This window comes from Agelaius phoeniceus, unplaced genomic scaffold, assembly GCF_051311805.1.
Source record: "Agelaius phoeniceus isolate bAgePho1 unplaced genomic scaffold, bAgePho1.hap1 Scaffold_113, whole genome shotgun sequence".
Lineage (NCBI taxonomy): Eukaryota > Metazoa > Chordata > Aves > Passeriformes > Icteridae > Agelaius > Agelaius phoeniceus.
Window position 1 is genome coordinate 1,263,492 of NW_027509877.1, and position 12,134 is coordinate 1,275,625.

The 12,134-nt window shown below is 53.7% G+C and overlaps 1 pseudogene; it reads right to left on the bottom strand.

The window, feature by feature from the left end:
* Positions 1 to 9,519: 9,519 nt before the first annotated feature.
* The window catches only part of LOC143691891 (uncharacterized), a 48,242-nt pseudogene continuing 45,627 nt past the window's right edge, over positions 9,520 to 12,134 (bottom strand).

Below are 12,134 nucleotides of genomic sequence, written 5' to 3' on the forward strand. Positions count from 1 at the left end.
TTCTCTGGTCATTCCAATGCATCTGCCTTGAATGGCTTCATGCTTTGAGCTTCAGGGAGTTGCCCAATCTTTCAGAAGTTTAAAGAACTCTTTATTCAGCATCTTAGATGTATTTTTATCTTTCATATTGCCCCTTCTCATGTCTTTGTCTAAATCCTTTCTCTGGCAATCCCTTGTGGATGGTGGACATGTCAGATGTTGTTGGGATGTCAAAAGGAGCAGAGGGAAGGGTTTTGATGTCTATTAAATTTTCACATTTTCAAAATTTATGTTGGCCATGAAGAGAAACCTTTCTGTGCCTCTGAGTCTCACCAGTTCCTGGTCCCTCCAAGGACACAAACCTGATGAGTTGTGGTTGCCACTCCAGGGGCTGCACTTGCACCTCCCTCCATAGCCAGAGCAGAGCTCCCTTGTCCCAGAAAGTCCCTGGCAATGCAGGGATGAAGGAAACTGGACAGGCTGTGGGGATCAGGGCAGGGCAGAGCCAAGGGGAAGAATGACTTTTGCATTTGATGGAGCTGTGCCTTCCCTTGGCTCTGTTGGCTGACAAGAAATGAACATCCCTCTGTGTCTCGGGCAGCTCCTTCTCCAAGGAAAGCATGTGGGAGTTGGAGCCAAGGAGCTGGAACCTGCAGGTGCAGCCTAGGCTGGAGGCAGCTCAGATTTGCACAAAGGCTGCTCTGAGTGCCAGGGCTTGGATGGGGGAAATGGTGGGGTGGGGGTAGGGACAGAGTCTGATTGTCAGCCAGGAAGGGTCTTGATTTTCATATCCATTCAAACTGAATGAGGAGGTACTTGGATTCAGTGTCAATTGGAGATTGCACATATCCATGTATTAACAGGAAGAAAAACCTAAGCAGCGCCTAAAAATGTTTTCTCACTGTCTTTTTAAATATGATCTATTCAGATTGAATGCACTTCAAGCCTCTGGAGCAGTAAAATTCAGCAGCAGCCTCTGCAAGTTGCTGAGGATGTCAGCAGCCCCCACTGAGGCCATCCCTGCCCAGAGACCGTGGGGGAATGGGCAGACAAGGAGAGCGTCCCTGGGGCTGGGGCAGCACAACTCAGAGGCACCAGCGGCTCCAGCTGGGCAATGGAGTGTGGAATGTGGCTGGGGAAGCCCTGCCTGGGCTGGGCCAAGCAGGACAGGCAAGCCCTGACTCCCACTCCTCAAACAATTTCCTCAACGAGACATTTTAAAGGAATTACAATTGTTTGTGTCCTCTGAGTTGGATCTACTGGAGAAATACCAACAAGACATTCTCAGGAGCTCAAAACAACCAAACAGCCTTTACTGGCAACTTTAGAAAATCAGAGAACCTTTGGCAAAAGGTTTAATATGACAGTGAATCAAAACCAAACACTTCTCAAAGCATTACCTTGGCCCATTCAACTTCACAAACTCTAAGCCCATTCAAGTTGAAGTTAATCAAAATTTGCAAGGAGACAGAAATAGAAGAAGTAGACAGAGAAAAAGACAAATAAGATACAGAGAAGCACTCACACCTGGGTTCCAATGTTGTTCAGATGGAAATGCCAAGAGGAGGGAGGGTCAAGATGTGTGCTTGCCTTGTGGTCACCCTTGTGGTCACCCTCGGTCTTCCTGGGCCCTTCCCCCAGGTGGGGCTTGGGCTCATTTGGTCCCTCGGGAGCTGGGCTGGGGCTGCAGAGGTGGCTGTGGAGCATTGCCTGTGCTGTGCCAGGGACTGGCAGCCACTGCTGGGCTGGGATGGAGGATCTGGGGGATTGGGGTTCCAGGGCAGGGCAGGGCTGGGGTCACAGAGCAGGGCAAGGCTGGACCTGCCTCTTCCTCCCACACACACAAAATTATTCAAGCCATCAATCTCCTCCAGTCTGTCACAATAGGCAGTATTGGAGGTGGAAGCCAAATTTGGCCATGGGCACCTGGCCAAGAAGGGCAGTTCCTTTCCATAGGAAGGAAAGCACAGAGTCTTCCCCAGGGTTTTGGGGCCAGATGAGAGGTGACCCTTGTGAAACCACTGCCAGACAGACTTGTCCTGGCAATATTGCTATGGGAACAATCCCAGATATAAGGAAATTTGCGGGTGAAATCCCAATTTTGGTCATGGGTGCCTGGAGGAGAAGGACAGTTCTCTTCCATAGGAAGGAAAGCACGGATCGCCAGTGTTTCAGCAGCAGATGAGAAGAGACCCTCAACATGCCAAGGTCAGCTGGACCAGTCAGGTGGCCCACGGGAGGCCAAACCAGGCAGACCTGTTCTGTGTTCCCTTGGTTTTATGGGGTCCTGAGGTGTCACAAGGGTGCCTTGGTTCCATGGGGTCCCACAGTGTCACAATGGTCCCCAGGTTCCATGGGGTCCCACAGTGTCACAATGGTCCCCAGGTTCCTTAAGGTCCCACAGTGTCACAATGGTCTCTGTGGTTCCAGAGGCCCCACAATGTCACATCACTCCTCTGTTCTGTGAGCCCTGCAATGTCACAATGGACCTTGGGCCCATGGGGGTTTGTGGTGTCACAATGGTCTCTTTTGGCTCCACAGTGTCACAAGGGACCATTGATGACAGGCGGCCTGTCTGTGTCACCCTGGAGCTTTGGTTCCATGAAGCCCTGCAGTGTCACAATGGCCCCCCTTGGTTTCTTAGTGTCACAAGGAGCACTGATGACAGAAGTCCCTGCAATGTTACAGGGGCCCCTTGGTTCCATGCAGCCCTGCAATGTCTCAAAAGCCTCTTGGTTTCATCAGGCCCCACAGTGTCACAATGGTCTCCTTGGTTCCATGGTGGCCCACAGTGTCACAATGCTTTGCTTATACCATGGGGCCTCGTAGTGTCACAATGGTGCCCTGGTGTCACAAGACCCCACAGTGTCACAATGGTCCCTTGGTTCCATGGGCCCTGTGCTGCTGCATTCCCCCCTCCCCTTCTCAGGCCACCCTGCCAGCTGAGAAATGCTCCTTGGGCCTCGGCCTTGGCCAACAGCCCCTGGGCTCAGCTCCTCTGCAGCTCATCACAAACACTGTCTGCTCCAGGCACTGCTGCTGCCCAACCAGCTCCTGCTTTCTGTAGCAGCAGCCCTGGGAGCTCTTTCTGTACCCTCCGTGGCACAACATCCCTGTTCTCACCCTGCCAAAGAAAGCTGCTGATGCCAAGTGCGGCCAGGATGAACCATTGCTGGCACTGAAGCCCCTCTCTTGGGGCCCTGCACACAGCGCTCCAAAAGGAGCCCTTGGAGCTCTCCTGGGCCAGCGACTCCCTGTGAGTGGGGCCTCTCCCAGCCGGGAACTCTCCCGTTTGCTGCACTCAGGGATCCCCAACAACGACGGAGCCTGGGCCAGTCCCCCACTCCTCCAGGCTCAGCCCTTTGCCTGCTGGGGAGATGCCAAAGCATCCTCAGGGAGCATTTCCCTGCCCTCAGGGGAATTTCTCCCAGGTGCCTTGCACTGACTCTTGGTGTCTGTGTGCACACAGGAGTGCCTGTGCTGGGGAAATGTGGCAGAAATGCTGCTCTCTGAGGGGTCTGAGTGTCTTGGATAGCTGAACCGGTCAGGCCTGTAAGTAAGGGTGAGTCACAAGCTGTAAGCAAAGTTAAATGCTGCTAAGAGTTGTTCTTTTCCTAAGTTGTTGCGTTCAGTATAGTTTTTAAGCTAAGTTGAATATTGTTAAGTGTTATTCCACTGTGAAATCATAAGGTCATAAGTTATAAGTAAGGTTAGATACTGTTAAGTGCTGTTCTTTTGCTAAATGCTGAAGTCTAAGGTATCAGTCAAGGCCTGTTAAGTTTGAGCTCAGTTTAGCTTTTAGGCTGCATTCCTCTTATCCTTGCCCCCACTGTCTTTTAGGCACACATGCATGCATGCAAAGACACACGGACAGTTCATGGTTCATTTCTGGTTTGATTGCCTGGATTTTGTTTGGTTTTGTTGTTGCTTTGTTTCCTTGGTGTGCCTGACGTGTCCAGTTCAGGAGCAGAGTGACTCTTGCCAAGGAACTCTGTAGTGCTGTCGCTTAATATTAAATCTGGTTTTGGCTGATCCCTTGCTGGGGATGTTTTAAGCGCTCTCAGCCCCTCGTTGGTAACAGGGTGAAGGAGCCCTGGCCCAGGCTCTGGCCCTGGGGGACACGGGGATGCTGCTGGGGGGTCCCTGTCCCCCTGTGCCACCCCCAGGGCCCCGGCCCCCCATCCCCGTGTCAGGCTCTGGGGTCGATCTCGTGGAACATCCTCTGGGGGAGGCTGCGGCGCCAGGGGCGGGGGGACCCAGGGGGACAGGGGACCCCTCGGTGCAGGAGCAGGGTTGGACTGTTCTGGGGGGAACTGTGAGGGGGGCCGGGGCAGAGTGACCTCCCCAGTGACCTCACACAGCCCCTGTGATGTCACACAGCCCCTGTGATGTCACACAGCCACCTGTGATGTCACAGTCCCAAGGCTGGCATATCACTCTGTGGTGTCATACAGCTGTGCAGTGAAATCACAGAAGACACTGTGATGTCACAAAGTCACTCCATGATGTCACAGCCTGTTCTGTGATGTCACAGCCTGTTTTGTGATGTTACTCAGACACCCAGTGATGTCACAAACCATTCTCTGATGTCACTGAGCCACCCTCCATGATCATAGAGTCTGCTCTATGGCCTCACACCCTACCCTATCATGCCACAGCCATGTCTGCGATGTCACAACCCCCCCAGTGATGTCACATGAGCCTCTCTGTGATGCCTTACACCCACTCTGTAATGTCTCAGCACACACTTTAACCTCATAGCCTGCTCTATGATGTCATACAGCCATGCCATGACATCACAGCCTGCTCTGTGATGTCACACAGAGCCCTGTAGGACACTGTGGTGGCTTGAAGACCTCACACCAAAAACTCTGTGATGTCATAGCCCAATCTGTGACCTAACAGAACTCACTCTGTGTTGTCACACAGCCCCTTGCTGGCATCCCAGCTGCTCTGTGCCTCTATGACACAGCCACAGAGGTGCTGCTGTGACACAGCCCCCTCTGGGACATGCCACAGCCCCTGCCAGTGCTGAGCCCCTGGGAGCTCAGTCTGTGCCCTGCTGGTGTCCCTGAGGGGCCCTGGCAGTGCCCCAGTCCTGCTGGGCTGTGCACAGGAGCTGCTCCTGGCCAGAGCTGTCTCTCTGCAGTGCTGCCCTTGCCAGGAGCTGCCTCTGTGTTCTGGTTTCAAAGCAAAACCAGTAAAAGATTCCAAGTGAGAAATACAATTTATCAGGAAAAGGGATAAAACCATATACATGCTATAATACAAAAGAAAAATCAATGACAGAGTCAGAATACAACCGGACACCCTGCTAGTAAGGGGGTGGTAGCAGTCCAGATGAAATGGTCTCGTTGAAGTGGTGATCCTGTAGAAACAATCTGGTAGCTCTTGTCCTCTGGAAACCAGTGGGAAAGGGCAGCTATTCCTTGGGCAATCCAGTGGAAAGACTGACTGCTCTGTCCCAAAGCCCAGATTGTATCCAGGTGGGGATGCTGAGCTCCTCCTGCCTGGGCAGGGAATCTCACAAAGGGCTGAAATCGTTCTGAGTCATGGGGTGGGTCCTTGATTACCCGATAAACAGAAATGGCTCCTAGAGGGAGTTATCTCTGAGTCATGAGGCAAGACATTGATGGGGCCATTAACAGGAGATAAGGAACAAAACAATGTCCCTCCTGGTTTCAGCAGCTCTTGAGGATGGGAATAGAAGACATTTTTCTATTCTAACCTAGGACACTCTGGGCCAGCAGCCTGGCTCTGCTCAGCAGCACAGACTCAGCACAAGGAATTCAATGACCCTCTTGAGGCTTTGGTGCTGTTTGCATCACACTCAGTCCCTCAGATTGCGTTCAATAAACTTCTGGAGAACTCAAACTCACGTTCAAAGTCCAAAGCTTCATTAACTTTGGATGGGTACCACTGAGGGAGACAACTCATGTGACAATGTCCCCAGGTTCCAGGTAGAGCAGAACACTGGAGGCACTGATGACAGCTGGGGACAAGCAAGGGAAATGTGTCTCTGGTGCTGAGCAAACCTGGATGTGTTTCAGGAATGCAAAGGGCCAAGGCCTGAGCCCCAGCCCCTGGCCAGGCAGATCCTGTCCCTCCCTCATTGCTCAGGGCTCTTGCTGGAGCACTGGGATGTGGGGATGGGCAATGCCAAGGGCAGGAGCATGGGGCGGCCCCTGCCAGGCTGCTGAGCAGGGACAAGGAGGCAATGAGGCCCCAGGGCTGCAAGGGTCACTTGTCCCCTGCTGGCCTCAGGCCCAGGGCCAGCAGCCATGGCCAAAGTGCTGCAGGAGTTGGCTCTGGCAGGGCTGTCTTGCAGCTGCTGCCCATGCCTGTGCCCTGTGCAGCCCAGGCTGTCCTATGGTGTCCCTGCCCTGCGCCTCTGTCCCTGCAGGCTGTCGGCATCCCCCGGCTGCCCCACCTGGCTGGGCCCTTCCTTTGCTGACAGCTCTGCCTCCTGCCTGCCTCTGCCTGCCCACACAAAGCCTTGGGCTGCTCCAGGCTCCTGCTGGGGCACGTGCTGCACCACAGCCCTGCCCTGCCAGGGAAATTCCTTTCTGCTGCTGCCCAGTCTGGATCTTCCCAGTTGCCCTTGCTGCCATTATTTCCCTCTCATGCTTATATGCTCTAGGAAGAAAAGCTCCAGCCTCTCTGAAACCACCCTTCAGCCCCTGCCAGGCTACTCCTGTTCTGTCCTCAGTCTCCACCCTAATGAGCCCAGATCCTGCAGCCTCTACCTGCGGGTTATGAGGTGAGGCCTCCAAACCCCATCTTGGAAGATGTCTGGGTCCTCTCCAAAGTCTGTGAAAATGGAAAAATAACTGCCAAAGGTATTTTCTTGCAATTTTGCAGTGGCAGAACAAGGGTCAATATATCAAAAGTGAATGAGGCTGGATTTCCATTTGTTAGAAGGAGGAAATAATTTACAATGATGAGAGTGGAACAAAACTGCAACTCTTTTGCCAGAGAAGTGGATGTGCCATCCTAGGAATTGTCCAGGAGCAGGAGCTTTGTGCAACCTGACATAGGGCAACCCCTTTCCCTCCCCATGGATGGAATTCCTGTAGTGTGGGTTCTCTGCTGTGCTGGGTGCCCTCACAAGGCTTCTGGCCAGAATGTCTGTTGAGGGCAGCCAGGCTGCTGCAGGGGCAGTGACCTGACAGCCATCACCATGGCAGCCCTGTCCCCTGGGCCTGGCTGTGCCCTTTGCTCTGCCCCTGCCTTGTCGCTGCTGGCATGAAGAATTTTGTCATTGATATCTTGTCCCCAAGGTGCTGGGGCCAATGGCTTCCCAGTCAGGCTCCTGGAGCAGAAGTGGCTTTTCAGAGGCCAGCCAGAAAGGAGCCCTGAGGCAGCAGCTCTGCAGTGGTGGCCACCAGGCCGGGCTGCCAAGGGAGGCTTCTGGCCATGGCCTGCAAGCAGTTGCTGCTGCCAAGGTGCCTTTGGTGCCTCAGGCTCTCCCTGGCACAGCTCCCAGCACGGCACTCTGCCCTTGTGCCCGAGGCCTTCCCTGTGCTGGGGCTGGCCTGGGGCTTTTCCTGCAGCGGGACCTGCCCTGCTGATGGCACAGGAAAGGCAGTTCCTGCTGGAGCAGGAGGCTCTGCCTGCAATGGGCTCCAACAGCTCCAGCAAGGCCCTGCTGACTTCAAAATTGCTTCCTAGAGCACAATATTCTAATAATTGTTATAGCTCCTGTACTGTGGAGTAAATAACTGTGCTAGTGATCTTTCCATCTGATCATGATCAGAATCAATCAGAAGTGTATTTATACTAATTTATCTGGTATTCTATCATTAATCCTGTAGGACAAATTGTGTTAAAGTTCAATTTCACCTGTCCAATGCTTTTGACCTTTGACAAAGTCAGGGGCAGGAATGTGATCCAGCCACTGCCAGTCTCCTCTCTTAGAAGGAATTTGAGAAGTCTAGGGGTCCTGCAGGGCTTTGAGGATCCATGGTGTCTGTTGGCTGTCATTTCTCCACCTCATGTCTCAGCAGGAGTTTCTCCAAGAAAGAAACTTTTGCCTGAAGCTCCCACTGTGGCCATGACAGGAACCCCTGTGAGTATCTGGGACATCCCGGCTCTGTGGCAGCCTGGGGACTCCTGGGATGTCACCGTGGAGCCCCCGTGAGTGCCTGTGACAGATGGGTGCCTTTGCAGCCCAAGGTGCCCTGGGATGTCACCATGGAATGGCTGTGACTGCTTCTGACCACAGGGCTCTTTACCATCCCCAGAAAGGCCTGGGAGGTCTCCATGGAGTCCCTGTCTCTGTGTGTGACATTCCAGCTGTGGAACAGCCTGGAGGCTCTTGGAAAGTCCCCATGGAGCCCCTCTGAGGGCCTGTGACAAATCTGATCCTTAGCAGGCAACCATCACCAGGCGCCTGTTGCTATGGTCAGTTTCCATGGTAACCATCACCAGCCCCCTGTTGCTATGCTCAGTTTCCATGGTAACCATCACCAGCCCCCTGTTGCTATGGTCAGTCCCTTGGCAGCTCCATGGAGACCCCATGCCAGGGATGGTTGCCATGGACACCAGCTCAGGCCTGCAGCCAGAGCCTGTTGCCATGGCAACCATTGGCAGCCCCCATCCCCAGGCTTATGGGATCCCAGAACCACAGAATTGGCAGAGCTGGGAGGGACCCATCAGGATCCTGCAGTCCAACTGCTGGCCCTGCACAGGACACCCCAACAATGCCAGCCTGGGCCTGGCAGCGCTGGCCAAATGCTGCTGCAGCTCAGAGAGCCCTGGAGCTGGGACCCTTCCCTGGGGAGCCTGGCCAGGGCCCCAGCAGCCTCTGGGCAAAAACCTTTTCCTGACATCCAACCTGAGCCTGCCCTGACTCAGCTGCAGCCGCTCCCTCCACTCCTGTCCCTGGGCACCAGAGGGAAGAGGTTCCCACAGCCCCAGCCAGGGACCCGCTCCCAAGGCTGCTGCCATGGCCACCAGGGCTGGCACCAGCTGGGATGCTCGGTTTCCACGGTCCGGGCTTCAGGAATGGGATTCCCCAATTTCCTGCTCCTGCTAAGACCGCGCTGCCCTTGCTGCCCTCCCGCCTGCCATGGAAAGCACAAAAGGCAAAGATCCCGGGGTGGGATAAGAACAACTTATTTGGAACAGTAATGAGATAAGGAACAAACAGAACAGAAACAATATTGATAACAGAAGGGATCAATAAAACTGTTTACAGGGAAAATTACAACATCAACTACTGGCTCTTCCCAGTTTCGTATTTCCCCTCCCTGGAATGGACACCCTTCTCCTCAGGGAGAGAGAGAGTCCCTTTCCTGCCCCTGGCAATGACCTAAAGTGAGAACGAATGTAATCACATGGCCATGGCCAGACCCTCATGTTCTTCATTCCACACCATGTCATTGACAGGGGCAGGAAAAGGTACAGGTGTCTTCCCAGCATGGATCACAGGGAACATGGATTACCCGGGCTCTTTCCAACATGGGTTTTCCCATGGGGGTTGAAGCTGGAGCTGGGCACAAAGCTCCTCCTGCACTTGGGGCTTTTGCAGGGCGTCTCTTACCGGTGGCTCTGTTGGTGTCTTGTCAAGTTAGAGCTGCTGGTGAAGCTCTTCCCACACTGGGAACACTCATAGGGCCTCTCCCCAGTGTGGATGCGCCGGTGGGTGATGAGGTGGGAGTTGTGCTTGAAGCCCTTCCCGCACTCTGGGCAGCGGAAGGGCCTCTCCTGGGTGTGAATCCGCTCATGCAGGAGGAGACTGGAGCTGGTCTGAAACCTCTTCCCACACTTGGGACACTCGTAGGGCCTCTCCCCAGTGTGGATGTGTTGGTGCCTGATGAGGGCAGAGCTGCAGCTGAAGCCCTTCCCACACTCCCCACACTCGTAGGCCCATTCCCCAGTGTGGATCATCTGGTGGCGGATCAGGGTGCTGCTCTTCCTGAAGCTCTTCCCACACTCCAAGCACTTGTAGGGCTTCTCCCCATCATGAAGCTGCTCATGGACCACTGACTCTGAGCTCTGGCTGAAGCTCTGTCCACCTGCCTGGCTCAGGGTGGGTCTTTCCTCCTCAGAGCCCCCTGGGCTGGGTTTTGAGCCCCTCCTCCTGTGGGATCTCTGGGGATTTTCCTCCCTGTTGGATTCCTCCGCCCTGGAGTCACTCAAAACTGCCTCTTGCACAAGGTTCTGCTGTGGGGATTTGTCCTCCCTGGTCTCCATCCTCAGCTCCTTCCCTGGGGGAAGAAGGACAAGGAGAGGATGGGATTTGCCTTTGTGCCACAGAGAAGGGGAAGGAGATCCCCCCAGAGCATTCCTGGCAGGACGGGGTTGGCAGCAGGGTTGTCCTGCAGCCGGGGGCCGTGCTAGGCATGGAGATGGAGCAGGAGAGAGGGGGAAAGGGGCACTCACTTCCTCCTCACCTGCCTGGGGCTCCTGGGGCATCTTCCTCTTCCTCGCAGCCTCCTCCTTCATTTAGTGAAGGTTTCAGGATGGGAAATCCTGCTTTGGGAGGAAAACAAGGGATGAGCACACTAAATTTTATACTGGATTGAAGGCAAACCTGGGGGAGAGTCTCAGCCAGAATTACAATTTAATAAGAAAATTAAGATCAAGGCAATGCTACAGAAACACTGCCTTAAACTGACAGAGTCAGGATATAACCTGACACCCTGTTGCTCAGGGTGGTGGCAGCAGTCCCATTAAATGGTGGCTGCAGTACTGCTGGAGTGATGAACGTGATTCTGTCCCAGCAGTGATCCTGTAGAAGGGTCTGGTCTTCCTCTGAAGGTCCAGTTGTGGTTCTGGAGCTCTTGTCCTCTGGGAATCCAGTAGGCCAGCTGCTCCTGGTGTTTAAAGGCTCAGCTTATATCCAGGTAGGAATGCTTGGATCCTCCCCCTGGGCGGAGCATCCCACAATGGGATGATGGAATTTGATCAGTCCTGCAGTGACACACAATGGCCCATTCGCAGAAGATATCTCCCCTGGAGGGCGTTATCAGGGCTGAGTCATGGAAGAGATAAAGAACCCTGCCCCACCTGTTTATAGCAGTTGATGAAGATGGGGATTGAAAACAGGCATTTGGTTCCATCTTACACTGCAACCTGAAACAGTGGGGGAATCCCTGCTCAGGGGGTGAACACCACCCCCCTTACCCAAACTGGCTCAGGTTTAAAACCCCCACCCTGGGAAGGCCACACACACAGGGGACAATGTCACACTTGCCCTGCCCCAGGGCAGGTCTCTGTCCCTGTCACTCCCTTGCTCTCCCCCCCTTTTCTCTTTCTTTCCATCTCACTCTCTACCTCACATTTACTGTTCAATAAAATCCACGTAGGATTTGGTCTTGTTAGCGCCTTAATTTGGACAGAGGCATCTCTCTAGCAATTTTCTTAACCAGATTGCAAAATTCTTTTGGCACAGTGAGTTCAGGGCACTGTTCTTTGACCCCAGGTGCTTTTGACAACAGCATGGTTCCCTCCTCTGAGGAGGTTGTGGTTCTCTCTGGAAGAACTCTTGGAAACTCTGATGCAGCTTCCTCTGAGCGACCTATGGCAGAACTGGTGAGAAAAATGGCTGTTGTGGGCCTGGAGTGTAAAGAAAATATTTGGTTGTCCTTCCTTGAAAAGTTTGTTAAAATCACTGGAGGAAAGCGAGCAAATGTTACCAGGGACACTGACAAGGTTCATTCACCCCATGGTGTAGAACACAAGGCTGCTAAAAGTGCTACAAGAAGGCCAGCTCAAGTAGCTAAATTCCCAAATAACTCCTGAATTCCCAGGCTTGGGTTCTTTGCCAAATGTGAGAATCATTATTCTCTTCATCCCTGTCACCTTTGTGACAGCTACTAAACGCTTCCCCTTCCTTTTAATAATATCTGTATTGGGCCGAATTTGCACTTTTCTTTAATTGGAACCTGCCAGCAGCTGAGCTGAAGCTGTGCAGGAACCAATGAAACTTGGAATTGCCACAGAATTGCTTCTATTGTCAGCCGGTGCTGCGGCGGCCGTGGGGCAGAGGGGTGGGAAAGGGGGGTCCACGGTTGCAGTGGAGGAAATGCCGGGGCTGGGGGCTGAGCACAGGGCTGAGCACACAGAGATGGTTTCGTTCTTGCTGAGCTCACACTGAACCAAGGCCTGTCCTGCCCCTCATTCAGCCACTCTGGGGAGGGGCTGAGGGT